The sequence below is a fragment of the Colobus angolensis genome, unplaced genomic scaffold (genome assembly GCF_000951035.1).
Source record: "Colobus angolensis palliatus isolate OR3802 unplaced genomic scaffold, Cang.pa_1.0 Scaffold59, whole genome shotgun sequence".
Taxonomy (NCBI): Eukaryota; Metazoa; Chordata; class Mammalia; order Primates; family Cercopithecidae; genus Colobus; species Colobus angolensis.
Window position 1 is genome coordinate 7851673 of NW_012119487.1, and position 19937 is coordinate 7871609.

Below are 19937 nucleotides of genomic sequence, written 5' to 3' on the forward strand. Positions count from 1 at the left end.
ACACCAGTCAGAATGGTTACTATTAAAAAGTCAAAAAATAACAGATGGTGGTGAGGCTATAGAGAAAAAGGAATGCTTATACACTTGGTGGGAATGTAAGTTAGTTCAGCTACAGTGGAAAGTAGTTTGGAGATTTCTCAAATAATTTAATACAGAACTACCATTTGATCCAGTAATCCCATTCCTGGGTATATACCCAAAGGAAAATAAATTCTTCTACCAAGAAGACACAGGCACTTGCATATTTATACAGCACTATTCACAATAGCAAAGACATTAAATCTATTAGGTGCCCATCAATGGTAGACTGGATAAAGAAAATGTGGTACGTATGCACTATGGAGTACGATGTAGCCATAAAAAGAATGAAATACTGTCCTTTACAGCAACCTGGAAGCAGCTAGAGACCATAATTCTAAGTGAATTAACACAGAAACAGAAAGCCAAATACCACATATTTTCACTTGTAAGTGGGTGCTAAACATTGACCACACATGGACATAAATATGGGAACGATAGACACTGAGGACTACTAGAGTGGGGAGGGAAGGAGGGAGGTGAGGGTTGAAAACCTACCTTTGGTGTACTATGCTCATTACCTAGATGATAGACAGGAGAATTCACAGCCCAAACCTCAGCATCATGCACTATACTCATGTAACAAACCTGCACATATACCCCTTGTATCTAAAATAAAAGTAGAAAGAGAAAATAGAAGAAACCAATGTAAGAGTTTCTGTCAAACCCCAATATCTAATCCAATTATACCAGTAAATGGCCACCAGGTGGGTCTGTGGTCCCGTTGCACCCACTGTGAGCCAGACCTAAGATTCTAGGATTCCGTTTATTTTTTGGTCCTGTACAGCCCCACTCTGAGAGCAGGGCCTTTATAGATATTAGGTCTCATATTGGGTATCAGTGCCAATTCTGCTCCTATGTCCGACAATCATTGAAAAGTCTTGGCATTCTTTTCCCCACAGTATTCTCTTGAGTAAAGGGCTCATATTCCCTTGGGGAAAGGACAGGGGAGTTTCAACTGAATACAATTGCTATGTAGTTGCAGGATTCCTTTTCATACAAAACCAGCATCTCTTTCTGCTGCCAGTGTCCTGGGTCTGAGAACTGACACAAGCCTGGAAAGTGGACCAGAAAAAAAAAGAAACCCATAAGTTTTAATTTGAGGGGCTTTTTCTCAGCCTTCTTAACATTCAGTCTTGATAATATATTGTGGTGTAAACTAAGCAATATTCACTTTTACTGCTCTTCTAATTGTCTATGGAAACTCTGAGTTCCATTCATACTTCCGAAGTTTTTTGAAGGATATAGGCCATTCCTCTAGTGCATCCGAAATGCCACTTGAATTTTGCCACACATTGTGATATCTGTGGTCACTTTGCTTCATTACAATAATTGCAACTACTTTGATTCTAAGGGCTGAGTACCTCTAAATAGACCTTTATTGTTTGGGGGAACTAATTAGGCTCATTGTGTTTAGGAAGCCCAGTTTTGTATTACCCTCTGCTAACATCAGCTTTGGCCTATAGAGAACAGTCATCACTGAGCTGATCCCACTCTTACCAATGCATTGCTTATTGTTTTTACACTTGGAATGTCCTTCAGACCCTCCCATGGAACATATTGAATGATGGGTTTCCAGCCGTACAGAGTATACGCACTCTAGCATGCCAGCTCCTCTGAACCTTTTCACCTCTCCCTTCCCTATCCTCCGTGGCAGTTCTGGCACTTCTGCTTCACACAGTGTAAGCCTTTACTTTGTCCAGCATCAGAGAGCCCTTCTAGCAACTTATTGGTATCATTTCCTGAGTCCTTGTCCAGGTGTCAAGTTATAAAAAGGAGAAGCCTCCTTTTTATAACTTACCCAACCCTATGTTCTTCCCCTCTTGACCCATTATCCCAGAAGCTAGTACCATGCAGATGCTACTGGCTACTACCAATGCATGGGAGCTGTACCCTGCAGATCCTTTGATGTATACTCTCTCTCCTTTTACAGCAGTCTCAGCACATTATTAGTCTGGTTGTACCAGCAGGATTTGATCTTCCTTATTGGACTAGTTGCCAGGGGGAGAGACAGGGGTAGATCCTGAAGTTGGCAAATATTGTCATATAAAATGCATACCTAATTTGAGGTTTCTGTACCATCTTCAAGCAAGGGGAGGGCTATTATCTTCTAACACAGGAAAGGGGTTATCATGGTCATAGTGGCGGGGGGGGGGGTACTACTGAAGGCCCAGCAAGTCAAGGTTCTTAACTGCATCCACTCAGACTATCCTATATCAAGTCTCAGTGCCCTTACTCTTTCTCTACTAGGACTCAGCAGTTGGCATAGGAGACTTACTGAGGCTGAGAATTCAATCCTATCTGCAGCTCCACTACTTTAGTGGTTAAGTCCTGAGCCTGGTTTTCTGTTCTTTTGGTATTTTGGCTGCAGGAGATTAGGATTTCCTTAAATGTTGCTGAGGAAGCCTTTTGAGCTTTTCACATTTTGCCTTGAAATGGTAATTAATCATCTGAGCTTCTCATTATTTATCTTTCACAAATCAATGGTGCTCCGTAACAGCCACCCAATTCCATAACCGTTATAATTACCATTTCCCTTATGCCTCTCAAGCACAAGAAACACGGCAGCAGGCATGTATCCCCCTTTCAGGCTATCTCAAATCAGTCTACAATTTCACAGCAATTTCCCTGCTTTTAACAATTATACTGCTGCAACATCTCAGAGTCCAGCTCTACTCCACCCACTACCAGTGATGGGGTTTACAGTTTCAGAGAGCCAATGATTAGCGCATCTCTGAAATCTCATTTTAAAAGTCAGCTTCCTAAAACTACTCCTAGTCCCAAAAAATTCTTAGATGGGAAGTCACACACAGAGGAATTCTTGAGGGATACATATGTAAGGAAGTAAAGAAGACAGGTTTGGGCAGAAGGAGAAGCTGAATTAAAATGACGTTGTAACTGAGGCCTAAGCTGATTCTCTGGGAGTTCTGAAGCCTGAATGGCCCCTATAGAGTTGTCCCCAAATGAGGCAAGAGGGCCAGGCTTTCAGTATCCCCAACTAGGCAGTCACTGGCCAAGGGCTACCTCCCTAGGAGGAGGCATAACTGTGGATCAGGCAGTTTCCTGTGACTGAGGGCAATTCCTCACAAGAGGCATAGCTATAAGCAGACAGCAGTCCAGGAAGCTAAGGGATGTGTGTGCCAACCCTGAAGACGGCAGCCCTGTGGCACACCACGATATCTGTTACAATGACCATTTCTGTCATAACTGTACCAGCACCACTGCCTGTTTTTCACAATGGAATCCCCACACCAGATAATGCTCTTATTCTGGACAGTTGCTTTTTAAAGCAAAAAGAAAGCACTCTTCCACCATATTATCGCTCAAATGATCCGCTAAGCTTGACTGCCAAATGGGGGCTGTGGGTGACAATGTGGTATCACTTAATGAGGGGAAGAGCAGCCTGGAGGTCTGCTCTGTTGGTACTCAGCTTGCAGTACCTTCTGTTGGCTGAGGAAACTGATAAGATAGGTTCATAACACAAGAGAGAAAAATTTAGTTTGTCATTACAACTGCTTGACCATCACGTTGTCCTGATTAATAATCACCTTGCAACTCCAGGGCATCACCTTCTAATTAATGTTGCCCCACTCCTGCAGCCTCCTGACTCTCAAACCTCCAGGGTCAAGTCAGAGCACAAAAAGTCTATCTTCGTCTCATCAGCAAAAGAAAAAAAGAGAAAGACTGTGGCAAAGATTGACTAGATGTTCAACAAACGTTTTCCCTATTTCTCCTTGGCGCATAATTAGTCTGTATTTGCCAGCCTGTCTTGGAGTCGGACGCAGCCATTCGCCTGAGCTCCAAACAAAGGAATTGGTCAGAGGTGAAGTATTGCCCTTTCCCAGGCCTAGTCTGTGGATGCTCACATATGCAATTCTCCTTTTCTTTGCCATCCTAGGAGGAGACAGAAAAGGACCTTGAGGAATAAAGGTTAGTAAAGGTTAGAGTCCTGATATGGAAGGTACAAGGTACTGAAGTCCTGGGATTTCTGTTTAGAGGAGAACTGTCTAAGGAGAGCTGCTCCTCCATATCAGGCCGTTATGCAAGTAATCATTTGTTATGCAATCCCTGTGGAATGATGGGGTTGTTTGTTACAGCAGGTAGTTCACACTGACTAACACAGAGGCAGCAAATTAAGGTAACTCAGAGGGATCCCAAGGAAACCTGAGCTGTGCTTCTCACCAGCTCTAGGCCCTAATTACTTGGTAACTTTTTTAGATTCTCAGTGACTTAGGCTGCCCTGAAAAAGCATTTTGAAAATAAACAAATATTCATCTGAAAGTCACCTTCGTGAGAATAATAGGAGATAGGCAGAACTTCCTTGTGCTGAGAAGGACCTTAATGCAGCTGAGATTTGTAGCCTCTATGTTACTTCTTGGACATCCTACATAGACACTTCAGGGACTAAAGAATAAGCTATCTTCCCTCCCCTTTCTCCCAGCCTCTCTGCTCAGCATAAGCAGCTCTGTGTACAGAGCTATGTCCTGCATCTACTTGGAAATGCATTTTTTTCTTCTTCCAGGCAACATAAAAGCTGTTGGTCTGTGCACAGGGGTTTGGCTGGGGGCATTTCCCAAGAAAGCATGTGCACATCAACCTAAGTCAAGGAATGCAGGCTCTGGGGAAACGTTCTCACACTGAGCCATGCCAGCCTGGCACTCCACAATGTTCACACTCCTGCAATTAAGCTGTTCAGTTCTCAATCATCTGGAGCTGCTGCCAACTGCTGGCTGCTGATAGTCAGAGTGGCTGCTGCCTGGAATGTCAGCAGTTCTGCTTTCTGCCTCTCCTGGACTGGCTTCATTGTTCTCTCCCAACCTTCCCATGACAGTTAAGCACTGACGTCCCTTTACCTGGGTGATATTGAGAGAGAGGCCTGGGAAGGTGCAGTGGGGCTGCTCTGTAGGACTTCTAGTGCCCACAGTCTATGCCTCCTGCTGTGCCATTTCAGTGCTTTAAGCTCCACCTCACCCAAGTGGAATGTTAATTCCTGTTCCCATAGAGAGCAAACAGCCTGGGTAGGTGGGGAATGCCACCGAACACACATTCCCTACCAGCCTGTGCTGGCTGTTTCATACACATGATCTCAAAAAAAAAAAAAAATCTTTACATGGCCTAGGAAGTTAAGTGCTGTATCATGATTTCACAAAGATACTAGGAAAAGCTCAGTTACTTGACAACCTGTCACCTTCTCTCCATTCCCACTACCAACACCCTGGATTAGAAAGGTATCATTTCCCCTTGACTCTTGTAAAGGCTGCCTCTGGTTTTCAGCCTCCAGATTCCATCCTGTAGGCCTGCGCTGTTCCACACTGCAGACACACGTGGCTACTGAGCACTCGAAATGTGGCTAAACTAAATGGACATGTGGTATACATGTAGCCTGCACAAAGGAGTTTGAAGATTTTCTACAATAAGGAAGAATGTAAAATGCCTCATTTAATATTGTTTGATGTTGATTACATTTTGAAGTGATCACAGAGATTATATTTTGGATCTATGATGTTAAATAAAATATAGCATTAAAATTAATTTTTTTAAACTTTTTAAATGTGACTACTAGAAATTTAAAGTTACATATGTAGCTTTTATTTGTAGCTCACTCTATGTGTGAATTGGATAGGACAGTGTCTAGAGATTGACCAGAAAGTTCTGTTTGAAGCACCACCTGCCTGTGTCTTTTTCTGCTTCCCACAACCAGGAGGACAAATTCCAAGATCTTTAATATGGCTGAGAAGACCCTCTGTGTTCTGTACCTCGTCTCTCTCGTATCTCCCAGCTCTCACCTTCAATGTGATGCTTCTGCCGACTCCCAGTGTGGGAATTCTTCACCCGCACCATCATGTTGCTGGCACCTCTGCTTTGGTTATGTGCCTCCCTCTGCCTGAAATGCCTTTCTCCCTAAGAGTCACTGCACAACGCCTTGCTGTTCATCTTCTCAGACTTGAGGAGTCCTTCTTGAAGCCTTTTCTAACTCTTTTCCTCATCCCAGGGCAAGCACTAGGGTGAAGCAGACAAGGCACCTATGACGAGAATTTAAGGAAGCACCCGCACAAACTTCTGAGTGGTGCCTCCTTAAGTTCTGTGCCTCAGGGCCTCCCCTGCCTCCCCCTGGTCTTGCCATGCCACCCTCTTGGGATATTCTCTCCATGCATGTAAGGCCCCACCTGTCAGCCTATGGCTGTTCTTCAGCAACTTTATATTCAGTGTCACTGTTTTGGGGTGAGAGGCCAGGCCTTATTCATTAGTGAGTCTCCCACCTTCTCTCAAAAATCTATTGTGACACTGATGAAGAAAACTGCATCCTGAGGTATCAATGTGTTGTTTGTCAGGCACGGTTCTATGTTCAGGGATTCAATGATGCTGTCATTTCTACCCTTAAAAAGTATCACAAAACTTTGTCATCTGCCCTCTGCTTTCCTACTTAGAACAGAAATGTCCCAATTTTGAGACATTGACTAGCGGTGCAGCCAGCTGAGATACAGATCCCCAGACCCCATCTTTGCGCCTCTGATTCTGTAGGGCCACAGGGAGTCCTGTGGGGTCCAGCACCTACCAGCTAGCCTCAAGGCTGCTGTTGCTCAGTTCCAATCTCCCTTGCTTCTCATAAGCAAACATAGGGGAACTTTTCTCTACTACACCCATTCATCCATGTGTTTATTTGTTCATTTGACTATTATTGCATGCCTATGGTGTAAGTCTTTGTTCTAGGGGCTGTCAAAGAAATAAAGGTAAATCAGAACAGAATGTCTTATAGGCTCTTCTAGTTTATGAAATGTCTCCATATGCATAATTTTGTTTGATTTGTGGACTAAAAAATATCTCCCTTGTAGAGATAAGACTGATTTGCCCAAGATCACACCTGAGCAAGCATTAGGGACTGAAATCAAGGTTACATAGTAAGTAGCGGGGACTGGAACCAAGCCCAGTTATGTCTTCCAACTTGACACAAGAATTTGCCCTGAAGAAGGTTATCTTGCGAGTGGTGGAAATTTCATACTTAGGAATTTGGAGCCAGGAGAAGGAAAAGGGAGGAAGAGAAAGGACAAGGATCATGGAAGCCAGTGTGTATAGATGAGAAGTAGAAAGGGCCAGCTAGTCCTTGGAGTGGCTGTTAGCTAGCCTCAAGGCTGTTCCCAGTACCAAGGTGGCAGAGGCCAAAGGAAGGATTCCCTTGCACCTCTGAGTCTGGACTGAGCTCTGGAAGCCTCTGGAAATCTTCACCCTCTTCTTCCTCATTTCCCTAGCCGTAAGGAACCTCTCCTGTCCCAACGAAGGAGGGTGTCCTTCAATGGCCTGATTTATCCATAGCCCAGCAGCTTTGTACTCTGTGGCCCCTCTGCTCCACGATGACTCGTGGAACAGAGTGGGTCCTACTGCACACCCTGTGCCCCACCCCCAGGCTGGCTGCTTAGCCCTGGGCCTTGCCCTGATAGACCTGAACTGGTGGGTGAGGCGGAAACTCACTATGTAGTTGTGTGCAGGCTGGCAAAGGCCCCGCACCCCAGACCGGCCCTCACTTCTTCCTCTCCTTCCCAGGCCCCCTGGGGCTCTGGAGAACAGGTTGTCAGTTAAGCAGACCTGACAGCTGACAGCTTTCCAGAACAGCCGGAGCACGGTTAGCTTTCCTTCTATTTTTTTTTCCTCCTCTTCCTTTCCCCTGTTGTTGTTGCAAGACTAGAAGCCTGACTGGAATTTAAAGCAAGGCTTTGGGATAAAAATATATGCCATCACCAAGCCCTGCTTTCAGCTTCCTTCTCAGATTGGCAGCTGTCCACTTTCTGGGGTCGAAGAAGAGAACAGCTGCAAATTGTTAGAGAAGGGGTGGGAGCAGGGGAGTGTGGGAACGGGCTCTCTGATGCCCCAGTAACCTTCTCTGTCTGGACACTGGTCTTGTTTTATTTGGGGCACAGAGGGGCAGGAAATCCTTCAGGGAAGCTCTGTAATCTGTCCTCCTGATGCTTATCTGCAGGTCGCTTTGCTCTCCTGGAATCTGAGACGCCACGAGGCTCCCAGTCTGCTGCTAATCCATCCTTCTCATGTTATCTGTCTGTTCCCCTATCAGTCCCTGCTTAAGGCAGACAGATAAATAGATGGATAGATAAGAAGAGACTCTAAGCAGCTTAAATAAACTATCCTATTTACATCTCCAGGTCCAATCTGTCAATCCATCTTCTGTCTATTGTGAGCGTATTCTCTCTCAATCTGCCCCTTCAGCCTCCATTAACCACTCATCTGTCTTCCTTTTGCCCTACACTTTCCCCTTCTACTCTCCATTTCCCAACATCAAAGTAAATCCAAAGCTGAGACACAACAAGGCATGTCTTTCCATTCCAGTTATCCCAGAAGGGTAGCCACAGCGGCTGACTTTGGTGGCTTCCTGTGACTCTCCTCAGGAAATACACAAATGTCCTTTTGAATGTCAGGGGACAAACACCAAGTGTCAGATCTGCTGGGCTAGGCCTGTGTTCACAGTTTTACAAATAGAGTGAGAGTTTCCCAATCTAGGCTCTCTTCGGGTAAGGAAGGTGATGGGGAATGGTGGTGGGCTGGGGTGGAGGAGAAGAGGCAGGTGAGCTATTTGAATCAATAAGGAGACCTAAGTATTGTGCATTTGTACACAAAATAGTTTTATCACTGTTCAAATGATTTGGACTACTAGTTGAAGTGAAGGAGTAGCAGAAGAGAGAGGAAAAGGTGGGGATTTTCTAAATTTCATAATTCATACTATCTATTAACCTTCAAACAGTTAATTTCTTTGTCCTCTGAACTTCCGGTTTTACTGCTAACAGCATAAGGGGCTAGTTAGAATAATGACCTTCCCAGTAAATGAAATGAAAATTCATGATATTAAGTGTAAATGAAAATATCAACAATTTGAAAGAAAGGGAGGAAGAAAAGAAATAAAAGGAACACCAACCTCATCAAAGCAAAAGCCTTTTCTACTTGTCAGACACACATACCAAAAAACGTAAGTCATCTTGCCCTTTCCTTGGGGCCACCAGCATGTGATTCTCTTCATCTTGGAAAATACAGCAAATCTGTAGTTTCCCATTACCCTTAGGAAGACCACCACAATCTTATGGCCATAATCTATCCCCAGACTTGAGTCCCAAGCTGTTGGCCCTGATCCTTTCTCTGATACCTACACATTCCTTCTGTTGACTTCTGGATAAATGTGAGCAAAAAAAGACAGCACCTTCATTCAGAGACTCTTACGTGGAAGAACATAATAAGACATGGCAGACCTTTGTTAAAAGTGGAAGATAGAAATTCTGTGATTGGCATGCTTCTTTGACACACAGGATGTGACTCACCACAGGAGGACAGCACCATCCTTGGGCCCTGCGAAGTTTGAGTCCAGTAACAAAAGGAAAAGGGACAGCGAGGCTCCCAGCTGCTGCACCCCTACTCCAGCAGATCGCATGCCAGCTTTCAGAGCTGCCTGAGGACCTGTCTCCCTGCCAATGTTGGAGACTGCTGGTGACAAATGATCAGAGCATCCCTGGAACAGAGGCAAAGACAAGACAGGAGCAGCAGGGCTCAGGCGCAAGCACTTTTACCCTCCAGTGCTGGAGAGGCTCTGGAAACAAACAAACAAACAAACAAACAAACTTGAGGTCCCACTGCAGCCTAGGAAAATATAGTTAACAATATTTTACTCATCCACCACTTAATAGGTATTAGCTAGTTCAGTTTGGGGCACGTGATACTTATATATAAGCATAGGCTGGTGAGTATCAGAAGATGTCAATGAGTAATTATGAGTTCTGCAGAAGAAAAGGACTATTCTTCAACCCAGTCAGATGAATATTTGAAGGGTAGTATTTTTGAAATCGGAGAACATTGCTCTCATGTACATTATTTTAGAATCAAAAATTCTGAATAAATATTACTTTAAGAAATGAAAGGGGATAGGAGCTAGGAAACCTAGGCCATAAGTGTCCTGATTCTGACATCAGGACAAATCATTCAAAGCTCCTGACTTATCTAGATGATTTTTAATTGGGGAAATGGAGATTATGTTACCTTACACTTTAGAGGACTGTGTTTCTCAGGGACCCTCCCTGAGAAATGATCCATAATTCTGAGGCATTCAGTGATTCATCATTTAGGGGACGAAATGCTTCCTCCTTACTTTGGAGATAATCCCTAAAAAAGAGAAAAGCAAACAGTAAAGCAGAAAGGCAAGCCCTCCTATATCTCTACTTACTCAAAGCAAAAAAAGGAGAGAGGCTTTAAATCATGGCGTTTGTGATGACAAGGGACCTCCTGAGAGGAAATGTCGTGGAGTAAGTAGTAGGTACACAATCAATGCCTGTATGAATTGATGGATGAGTAATGAATGATTGAATGAGCCAAAAGGGGGCTGTGGCTGTCTCACATGACCACTTGGTACACAGCACATCTCTAGTGAAGGAAATTGCAAGAATTTCATGAAAATCTTTAAAATAGATTGCTTAGTGTGATATTTTAGGCATGGTTCTATATGAAGATGGTGGGAAAAGTTAGATCAGTGTATGAAACTGCTCTATCACATCACCTGGAACTTCTTAAAATGCAGATTCCCAGGTCCCATCTCACACTCACTGAATCAGAATCCCCAAGGTGGTGCTGGCAACTGTATTTAATGGGCTGCCAGCTGCTTCTCATGTAGGCCAGGTTTTGCAGGTCCCTAAATTAGCGTTTGGGAGCTATTATTCTAGACAACATCACCAGGGCCCTTCCAGCCCAAACATTCTATGATTCTGTGGAATGGATAAAAGGGAGAAGAGATATAGGCAAGGATAGTTCATTCCTTTCACATTTATAGAACACACACTGGATTCAAAGAACTGGAAATATAACAGTGCATGAGAATGCACAGTTGTATTGCTCTAGGCTTTTGCTGAGAAAGAACAACTTGATCTCCAGAGAAGAGGAACAGAGCTCTACCCCCCATCACCAAGACCATCCTGTAAGATAAGAACTTTTTTTTTTTAAAAAGTTATTTTTCACATAATAAAAGTAATTTCTTAGATTTTATAAAGTTTTCTTTTAATAAAGCACTTTTACAGATGGTATTCACATGACATAAGCAGGTAGGTGTGGTTATTATCCATACTTCATAGACGAGAAAACAGAGGCTTAGGAAAGTTGAAATACTTTCCTGGGATCATGTAGCTTATATGTAGGGGGACCAGGAATCCAATCCAGGTTTTGAAATTGTAATATAATGCTATCTTTACCATTCCCTAGAGATTCTTCACCTGTGGAGTCTGGCTTAGGTGTCCCTGTGAAATTGTTGATTTTTTCCCTAGTTTGTCTGTGTGATGATATCACCTCCTGAATCAAGGAAAGTGCCATCTGCCTCAGTCAAATAAAATCCAGATCCACAGAGAGAAGGGCAGCTGGACTGATTGGCTTTGACTTTTCTCCAAGACTCATCTTCTCTTGCTAAGATTTTCCAAAGTGTGTTCCTCAGAATACCAATCCAGCCAAAAGTACGTGAAAGGAGAGTTGCTTTGTCATTGAGGTTCAAGAAACATTCTGTGACTCTCAGCTCATCCTAGAGATCCACAGTACTCAGACGTATTAAAGGCTGGGGTGGGTTGAACAGTGGCCCTGCGAAAAGATATATACATTTCTAAATCCCTGGAATCTCTGAATGTTACCTTACATGGCAAAAGATATTATGAAATTCAGGGTCTTGAAAGGAGGAGCTTATCTGGTATTATCGAGTTGGGCCGTAAATGCCATCATATGTGTCATTACAAGAGGGAGACAGAGATTTCACATACACACTTCTGAGGGTAGTATGAAGATACAGTGGACAGAGATTTGAAGATCCTGGCCTTGCAGACTGGAAGGATGTACTCACAAGTCAAGAAATGCTGACAACCACCAGAAGCTGGAAGGCGCAAGAAATGGAATCTCCCCTAGCCCTCCAAGAAGGAGCACAGCCCTGCCAACACCTTGATTTCAGCCCCATGACACTGCTTTCAGGTTTCTCGTCTCTAGAACTGTAAGAGAATAAATTTATGCTGATTTAAGCCACCAACTTTGTGGGAGTTTGTTACGGTAGCCGCAGAAAACTAATACAAAGGCCTTGAGAAGTATTACTGGGAATAAACCTGTTTAAATTGCTTAACCCAGTATTCCCCAAACTTATTGGACCATGGCCTGCTTTGCCCCATAAGGCTTAATAATAGCCCAACAGAACACACATAATATACAACCCACTTTGGAAAACGCTGCCTGAGGGAAATCTTTTGCTAATTACTGGGGCTACCACTGCTGGTCTGGGGACAGAGATACTCCTATTTAGAGTTCTGAACAAACTTGAGTCAGGATCCTGTCCTGCCAACCCTGTAGCACAGCTGAGACCAGGGGGAATACTTAAATAAGATTTCCTGAAGACTGGGGGTAACAAAAGAGAAAACCCAAAAGGGATATAAAGATGCAAAATAACATAAAACTGGATAATTCTGATGCCAAAGAACTTGTTTGCAGTGGTTTTGATTTGGGGAGAGTATAGGGATGCTGCTTTGGCTACCCCTGGCCACTACCATGTAGTCCCAAAATATCGCTAAACCCCAACACCCTAGAGCACATTGCAGTGCCTCTAGGCTTCTCTCCAGAGAGCAAGACCCAACTATGCAAGAAATCTTTGTCTCAGATGGTTTTTCTCAAATGACCAAGATCTGGACAATGGCCTTTTGGGCCTCTGTAGAATAATTGTGTCCAGCTATAGCTGGGTGACTCTGGTATTAGTGCAAAAGATAAACACAATAGAAGGCAAAGAGGCCAACTTCTTCCCTTCACCTGAGTCAAGATGGCAGCCTCATCCTCACCATGCAGCTGTGTACAATTAAGGACCACATCAAAAAAGAGAGCACAGGGTTAGTGCAGGTTTCCCCACACAGGCAGGAAATGCATCACACTTGTTTCGCAGGAGTTACACAGGGAATCACATGAATGGGAAAGATCATTTCATTGCAGCCCCCATTTCTAGCCTTCCTTCCCTAATATCTACTTGTTGTTATGACTATTATCATTATTTTACATAGCTCTTTCACATGAATGGTTGACTATAAAGCAGCACTTGTTTTGCTTTATTGCCATTTGCCTTATGTAGGCCATTAAGACTTTACCGCTCAAGCAAAGAGGCTTAATTTTATTTTTAACTAAGAAGGTTCTATGACTTTGAGACATTTGTAAACTCCAGCTGGAAGGTATTTCGTCTTTCTATGGAGAGAAAAGGACTCAGTGGTCCTGGCTATTGAGCAGGGGGTCACAGTGACATTTCAAAAGTCCCTTGAAGGGTTAGCCTGGCTGTGAATTCTTAGAAAAAGCACAGAAAAAGAGCAAGAGAGAGAAATAGATAACTGCAAGATGAAAAGAACATTTAGAGAAGAAGGAACTCATGAAGGATATGTGACAGACACACACAGAAAAGTGGCTGCCGGCTCAAGAGCCCAGGTTTCAGAGTAATTACTTGAAGCTAGACTGCCCACGCTCCTCACTGAGCTGATTCGTCTTGACAAGGAGGGAAAGAGGCTGGGGAGGGGAGCCGACTTATTGTCTCCACTACACTGGTGAATATTGTATGAATGCTTCTTTATGATAGGGAGAATGGTGATGTGAACTCTATTGATATTCATAATATGCCAAAGCCAGCCTCCCCGTAATAGACTCTAAGAGCATTCACAAAAGCTTTAGCAAGGGGCACCGAGAGAGGTGTGTGTCTCTTCATGGGATCTGAATGGAGCCCTTTTTTTCTAAGGGCGACCACAGGCTCATACCAAGCTACTTTCCCCCCTGAAGCTACAGAGTTGCTTTATTAATAAGCTGAACAGGTGAGCCAGAGGGAAATACCTTTAAGGAAGTTTCTATAATTTCTATTCAATGATGGAAGAGGACGCCACCTCCTTCCACCAGGGCAAAGGATAGCAAGCACTCCCCAGGCAGCCTTAAGAAAGGAGGTAAATGCATTCTGGGGATTGGCAGGGTGGTCGGAGAAGGGAAAATGCCACTCTGAAGACTGAGCAGCAGGCAACCCCCTCCCCTCTGGCTGAGCATTCGGCAGCTTGTGGATGCTCCTCAGAACTGTGACAGCTGGAAGCAGGTGAACTGGTGCAGATAAAAGAACCCACCCCCGCCTTTGGAAGCATGAAAACAATCTCCACTAACCTTTATACGAGGCATTTATTCTCTTCCAACCATTGTCTCTGCCTTTCCAAAGCCCTGGATAGAGCCAGCGTCGTAAATACCAATGTGCCGATTAAAAATGTAAGGATGCAAGCCCAACTGTGCCAAAGTCCCTTGGTCTGCAGCGGGACAGCAATCGAGGGGAAATAACTGAAATCAAATGGACCCCCTTGGGGATCACCTGCCTCTACACATTGTTCTCTGCAATCATCACTGACCCAAAATGGAACCATCTGATGGGGAATGGGCTGTGCGGTCCAGACAGAGTCAGTGCCATATGGAAGAGGCATTCCAATTGCCCATTGCAATACATAAAAACAGTTCAGGATTCTAACTCTATTTCCTTGGCAATTGAGTTTAACTGTCACCAGACTCACTATAATCAAATACTGCTGCTGTATTTATTAAATATAAGTTGCTAAACATATGGCTCAAGAGATGGGAAACAGGATGTGCAGTTGGTCTTAGCAGGGTTATTATTCTTCAGGTCTGCCCCCAGGTATTTAAGGCCAGTGGCAATCACCAGGCCAATGACTGCCCAGAGGCTATGAAGAATGGATCTTCTGTCATGAAAGGGGGTTCTCTTAATAGTATATAGATGGTTAGAAATTATGACTAAAGAGGTCAAGACTGTGGGTCCAATTCTGGGAACCTATAGCTCTTATTTCCTCTTTATTCAGCCAACATTTTACTAAACACCTACTATGTACCATGTCCAGCACTAGAACTCAAAGATATTGAGCTAAGTAAATAATGAGCAAGATACTTGCCTAGAAGCAGCTTTGTCTAATGTAAAGAAGAACAGAAGAATATAAATTTAACTGTAGTGTGGTTTGTGCTGTGAAATAGAGGGGCACAGATTGATATATTTGGGAGCTAAGATGGGGGATCAACTAAAATAGAATGGTTCCCAACATTCACACAGAAATTTACAGTTTATATAATAGCTAAGTCTCAAACAAAACTGAGAAGTGGAGATGTGTTTATTTTCACAAGGGAGGTAATGGAAGTCAGAGTCTCTAACTGTCCAAGGTTATAAAGCCAATGAGTGGCAGTCCTGGGAAAACATACTGCCACCCGAGCCGTGCCAGCCAGTCCACACACGAGGTGCTATCCCATCCTGAGAGCCCGTTGGCAGATCAGGGCAGTGCCTTCCCAAGACTCAGAACTCAGCTCCCTGACTCATCACTCTGCCATAGCATCTTCTGTTTACTAATTATGTGGATTGTGGTCCTCATTATTCATGGTTCATTGCACAGAACCCAAAATCATTAGAAATGCACTCAAAAGTGTTCATTGTAAAGAGTGGCAGATTTTTAGACACACACGTGCATTTATGTGTCCTTCCCAAACTCCGAAAACATGACAAAAAAGAGATTTTTTAAAGCTTCATACATTTATAAAGATAAAGAAAAAATGAAAGGGGAAAATAGCCATAGAATTTTAGAGCTAGAAGCAGATGAGCAAATGATAATTAACTTAGGAGTATTTGTTAAATGTCTGTATATGAAGCAGATAGGTTCTCAGATTCCCCTCTACTATTCTGCAGAACTAGGCAGTTGTCAGCTCCAACCCTAATGGAAGACTCTGAAGAGATACTTCAGGCTCCCTAACATGAGGCTCGGCAGAGGCAGTAGCATCTGCTGAAAGCAGTGGGGATAAGTGGAAGTTGGCCTAGTGAACCAGAAGACCTGGGTCCCCTTACCCAGCTCAGTTCTAAGAACTCTGGCTGCCAGGTTTATACCCTCAGGCAAGAGACTAAGCAGCCCAAGACCTCCTACACTCGGGGGTTATACAATGGAATGTCCAGCGGATTACCTACAAAGAAGCCCACCTGCCAGCAAACCAATGCAAACACACAGAGCATCCAATCAGCATTTTAATTCTTCACTGTTAAAATATCACGAAATGTTTCAGGAATGCCTCTAATATGAAAGAAAGAGACCAAAACAAAACAAACAGCTAACTACAAACAGGAAAAAAGTGCAGAGATGAAGAAGGAAGGAGAAAAGCATTTTCAAAGAAAAAAAAAATCCTGTAATTACTGTATTCACAAAGAGGAAAGGAGCTACTGCATGCATAATAACAATAGTTGACGTGTACAGAGCACTTCCTATGGGTGAGGCACTGCTCCAAGTGCCTTCACAGCAGCTTACTGAGTCTTCACAATAACCCTACATGAAGTGGATGGTATTATTATCCCCATTTTACATTTGAAGAAACTGAGCCACATAACATGTAAGTATGTTGTCAAATGTCACACAGCTGGTTAAGCAGTTGAGCTGCAGTTTGTATAATCTCAACCACCATGCAAACTATGCTGCTCTAATGCAAATAAGAGACCATACAAAGGAATATTTAGAGAATAAGAAAGAGACACTGGGAATTAAAACTACAATTGCAGAAATAAAACATTCATTCTTGAAAAATAAAGTTAAGGAAGTATTTCAGAAAGCAAAACACACAGAGGAAGAAACAGCGAGAATAGGAGGGAATATATAAAAACAAACATCACCCCCTTGTGCAAAAATCTACAAGATCAACCCAGTGGGTCCATCCAAAAAAAAATAGATGTTTCAGAAAAGAAAAGATATTATGAAGAGGAGGAAACTACTACAGAAGTAATCAGACAATTTCACAGAACTGAAAGACCTGAATTTTTCAAGTGAAAACACCCACTATGTGTCTGGTGTTATTAATGAAAAATAATTCATAGGCACAACATTTTGAAATTTCAGAATGCTGGGAAACTGAAAATATGCTAAATGTTTTCCAAAGACAAAAAAAAAATCAAAAGTAAAAGATTGGGATTCAAACAATCTCACTTTCTCAACAATACATGGAAACTAGAAGACAGTGGAGAGATGACTTTAAAGTTCAGAGAGAAAACTATTTCTATGGGCAGTTGATTAGGGAGAATAAAATCAGGATTTATAAGAATAAAATAAGGATCCTTTTTAAGGATATAAGGGTTATCTGAAATGTATCTCTGACTCATGTACCCTCTTGGAAAGCTACTGGAAGATCTGAGAGTAAATTGATAAAGGGAGAGAAATGGGATCTAGAAAATCAGGGAATCCAACACAGAGGCAAATGTCAAGGACCTGTGAGGGTAAGAGCTCAGGAAGATCTGAGAAGCAGAGACCTGTGAAGCAGACCTAGAGAGCAGTCACCAAATGTCCAGAGAGGTGAAGGCTTTGAGACAGATGTCGCCAAGAAACAAAGAGGAGTCAGTGGATTACCTGATGTGTTTTGAAGATGTTGGGAGGAGATCTAGTTTGGAGATGAACTAGAGATAGTCTCATGTGTAACTCAGTTAAAAAGTATATAGGCAAATTAGGAGTTAAATTATTAACTCTAGGAGAAAAATGTACAGGAAAAAAGTTGTAGTGCTACCTATGACTCAGCAGTGTAGGTAAGTTATTTATAAGCCCAAAGTAATATAAACAATGCAGAATAATAAAAACTTGTGATATAACTATAGTGGCAAAATGTGGGCAAGAGAATGTGGATGTGTGTGCATGCAATCTCAAGAGCCTGTCTGTGTGTGTATCAGTCCAATGTTTATTTTTTTATAGTAGAAAACTCATAGAAAATTATGCCTAAAATGGAAAAACTAGTAAACAAGTTATTTAAAATTATTGAGGTAATCACCAAAAGAATAATTAAAACAATTAAAAGCGATTGCCTCTGGGAAGAACCTGGGGTTGAAGATAACTGAGAGTTTTATTGTAAGCCTCATAGAACTATCTGAATTATTTGAACTAGGTATACCTTTTCAAAAGTTGAAATGTTGAAAAAGAGAACTATAACTGTCTTACTGAAGACAGCAGGCAATATGCACTAATGGGTCATTTTTGACTGGATTAATACAGCTCCTTAAAAAGTGGAATCTCACTTACTAAGTTGGAGCTGAGTAATGAGAACTCATGGACACATAGTGGGGGATCAACACACACGCGGACCTGTCAGAGGGCTGTGGGGAGGGACAGCATCATGAAGAACAGCTAATGGGTGCTGGGCTTAATACCTGGGTGATGGGTAGATCCACAGCAAACCACCATGGCACACATTTACCTATGTGACAAACCTGCACTTCCCGCAGGTGTGCCTTGGAACTTAAAATAAAAGTTGATTTTTAAAAAGTGGAAGCTGGGTCCAACCAGTTTCAGGGGAAGGGTACCCAGCCTGTTTGTGCCAGAATTCAACTCTCAGTGGGACGGAGCTTGTCTGGCCAGGTGATCTCATTTCTGCCAGCCACAAATGCCGAGAAACCCATTGTTAATAGATCCTAAGGGAAGCAGCAGGAAGAACCCGGAGAAGCAGGATTTTACTGCGTGTGAATCAGACCGAGCCCAGTCTGCTTTCCCAAAGGATGAAAGGCTCTTTTCACTCTAACTAGGATTTTTTTTTCCCTTCTATGCCAGTTGTTTCTCAGCAACAGCACTGTTTATGGAAGGAGGATACAGGTTTTGGATGACATAAGGAAGAGGTAACTTTTCTCATCGGCCTCAAATTCTCAAAGCCAATGTTGAATAGTTTTGTTCTTAACCTTATTAATCAGCAAGTCAAAGAGCAAAAATTGAATTTGGGTAATGGAACCACACACTATGGGTAGATATAAAAGCAACCAATGAGGTTTACATACTGGTAGAAGAGACAGTCAACATACATAGGTCAGGACCATACCTGTGTGCATAAACTTTCTTCAAATATCCAAATGAAGAGACTATTAATCGAGTAGGCTGTCTGACCTCACCTCTGGTACCCAGGAGGAGTGACTTCTTTGGTTGGTGGGTTCCAGAGAAGGAACTGAGTATATGCAGACCAGTCCCTTCTTTTCTCTCTCTTTTTGGAGTGGCAACTTGCTCATCGGGAAGACGCGCTCTCTGCTTTTCTCAGGGGTAAATTTTAGATGAAGAGCCCATTGGGGTGGCTTGTATCTTTCAACTAGGCCTGGGTTGGCAAGTTTAATTCTGAGGTGCACTTAGCAAGTCCACTTACCCAGAGATCTATACCATGTCCTCTAATCTAGGTTTCTTTTCGTTCCAATAATAGAGCCGCCCTTCTGATCTCCTACTGCCTATTTTCCCCTTGTACCTCAGCGGTATCATGTGTCTCCCACCAGGCTGTCCGTTTCTGGGACATGCCAAGCTATTTCTTCTTCTGAGCCACTACATCTGCTATCTCCTCTGCCTTTGCTGATTTAAACCGCAGTCCTACAACTTTGTATGACTGGTCCCTCACTTTTTTGTTCTCAAACATTTACCACCTCAGGGAGGTCTTCCCAGATTATTCTATCTAGAGCAGACCCATATCTGCTTGCTTTTTAAACCAACCGCAGCTCCCTGTTTATAATATTTATGGCACGAATCACAGTTTAAAGTCAGCCCTCTGTATCTGTGGGTTATGCATGGACGAATTCAATCTACTAAAGAAAAGAAATATTTGGAAAAAAAATTAAAGAATAGTTGCATCTGTACTGAACATGTACAGACATTTTTCCTTGTCATTATTCCCTCAACAATACAGTATAACACCTACATAGCATTTACATTGCATTAGATATTATAAGTAACATAGAGGTAATTTAAAGTATACAGGAGGATGTGCATAGGTATATGCAAATATTACATAATTTTATATAAGGGACTTGAGCATCCACAGAT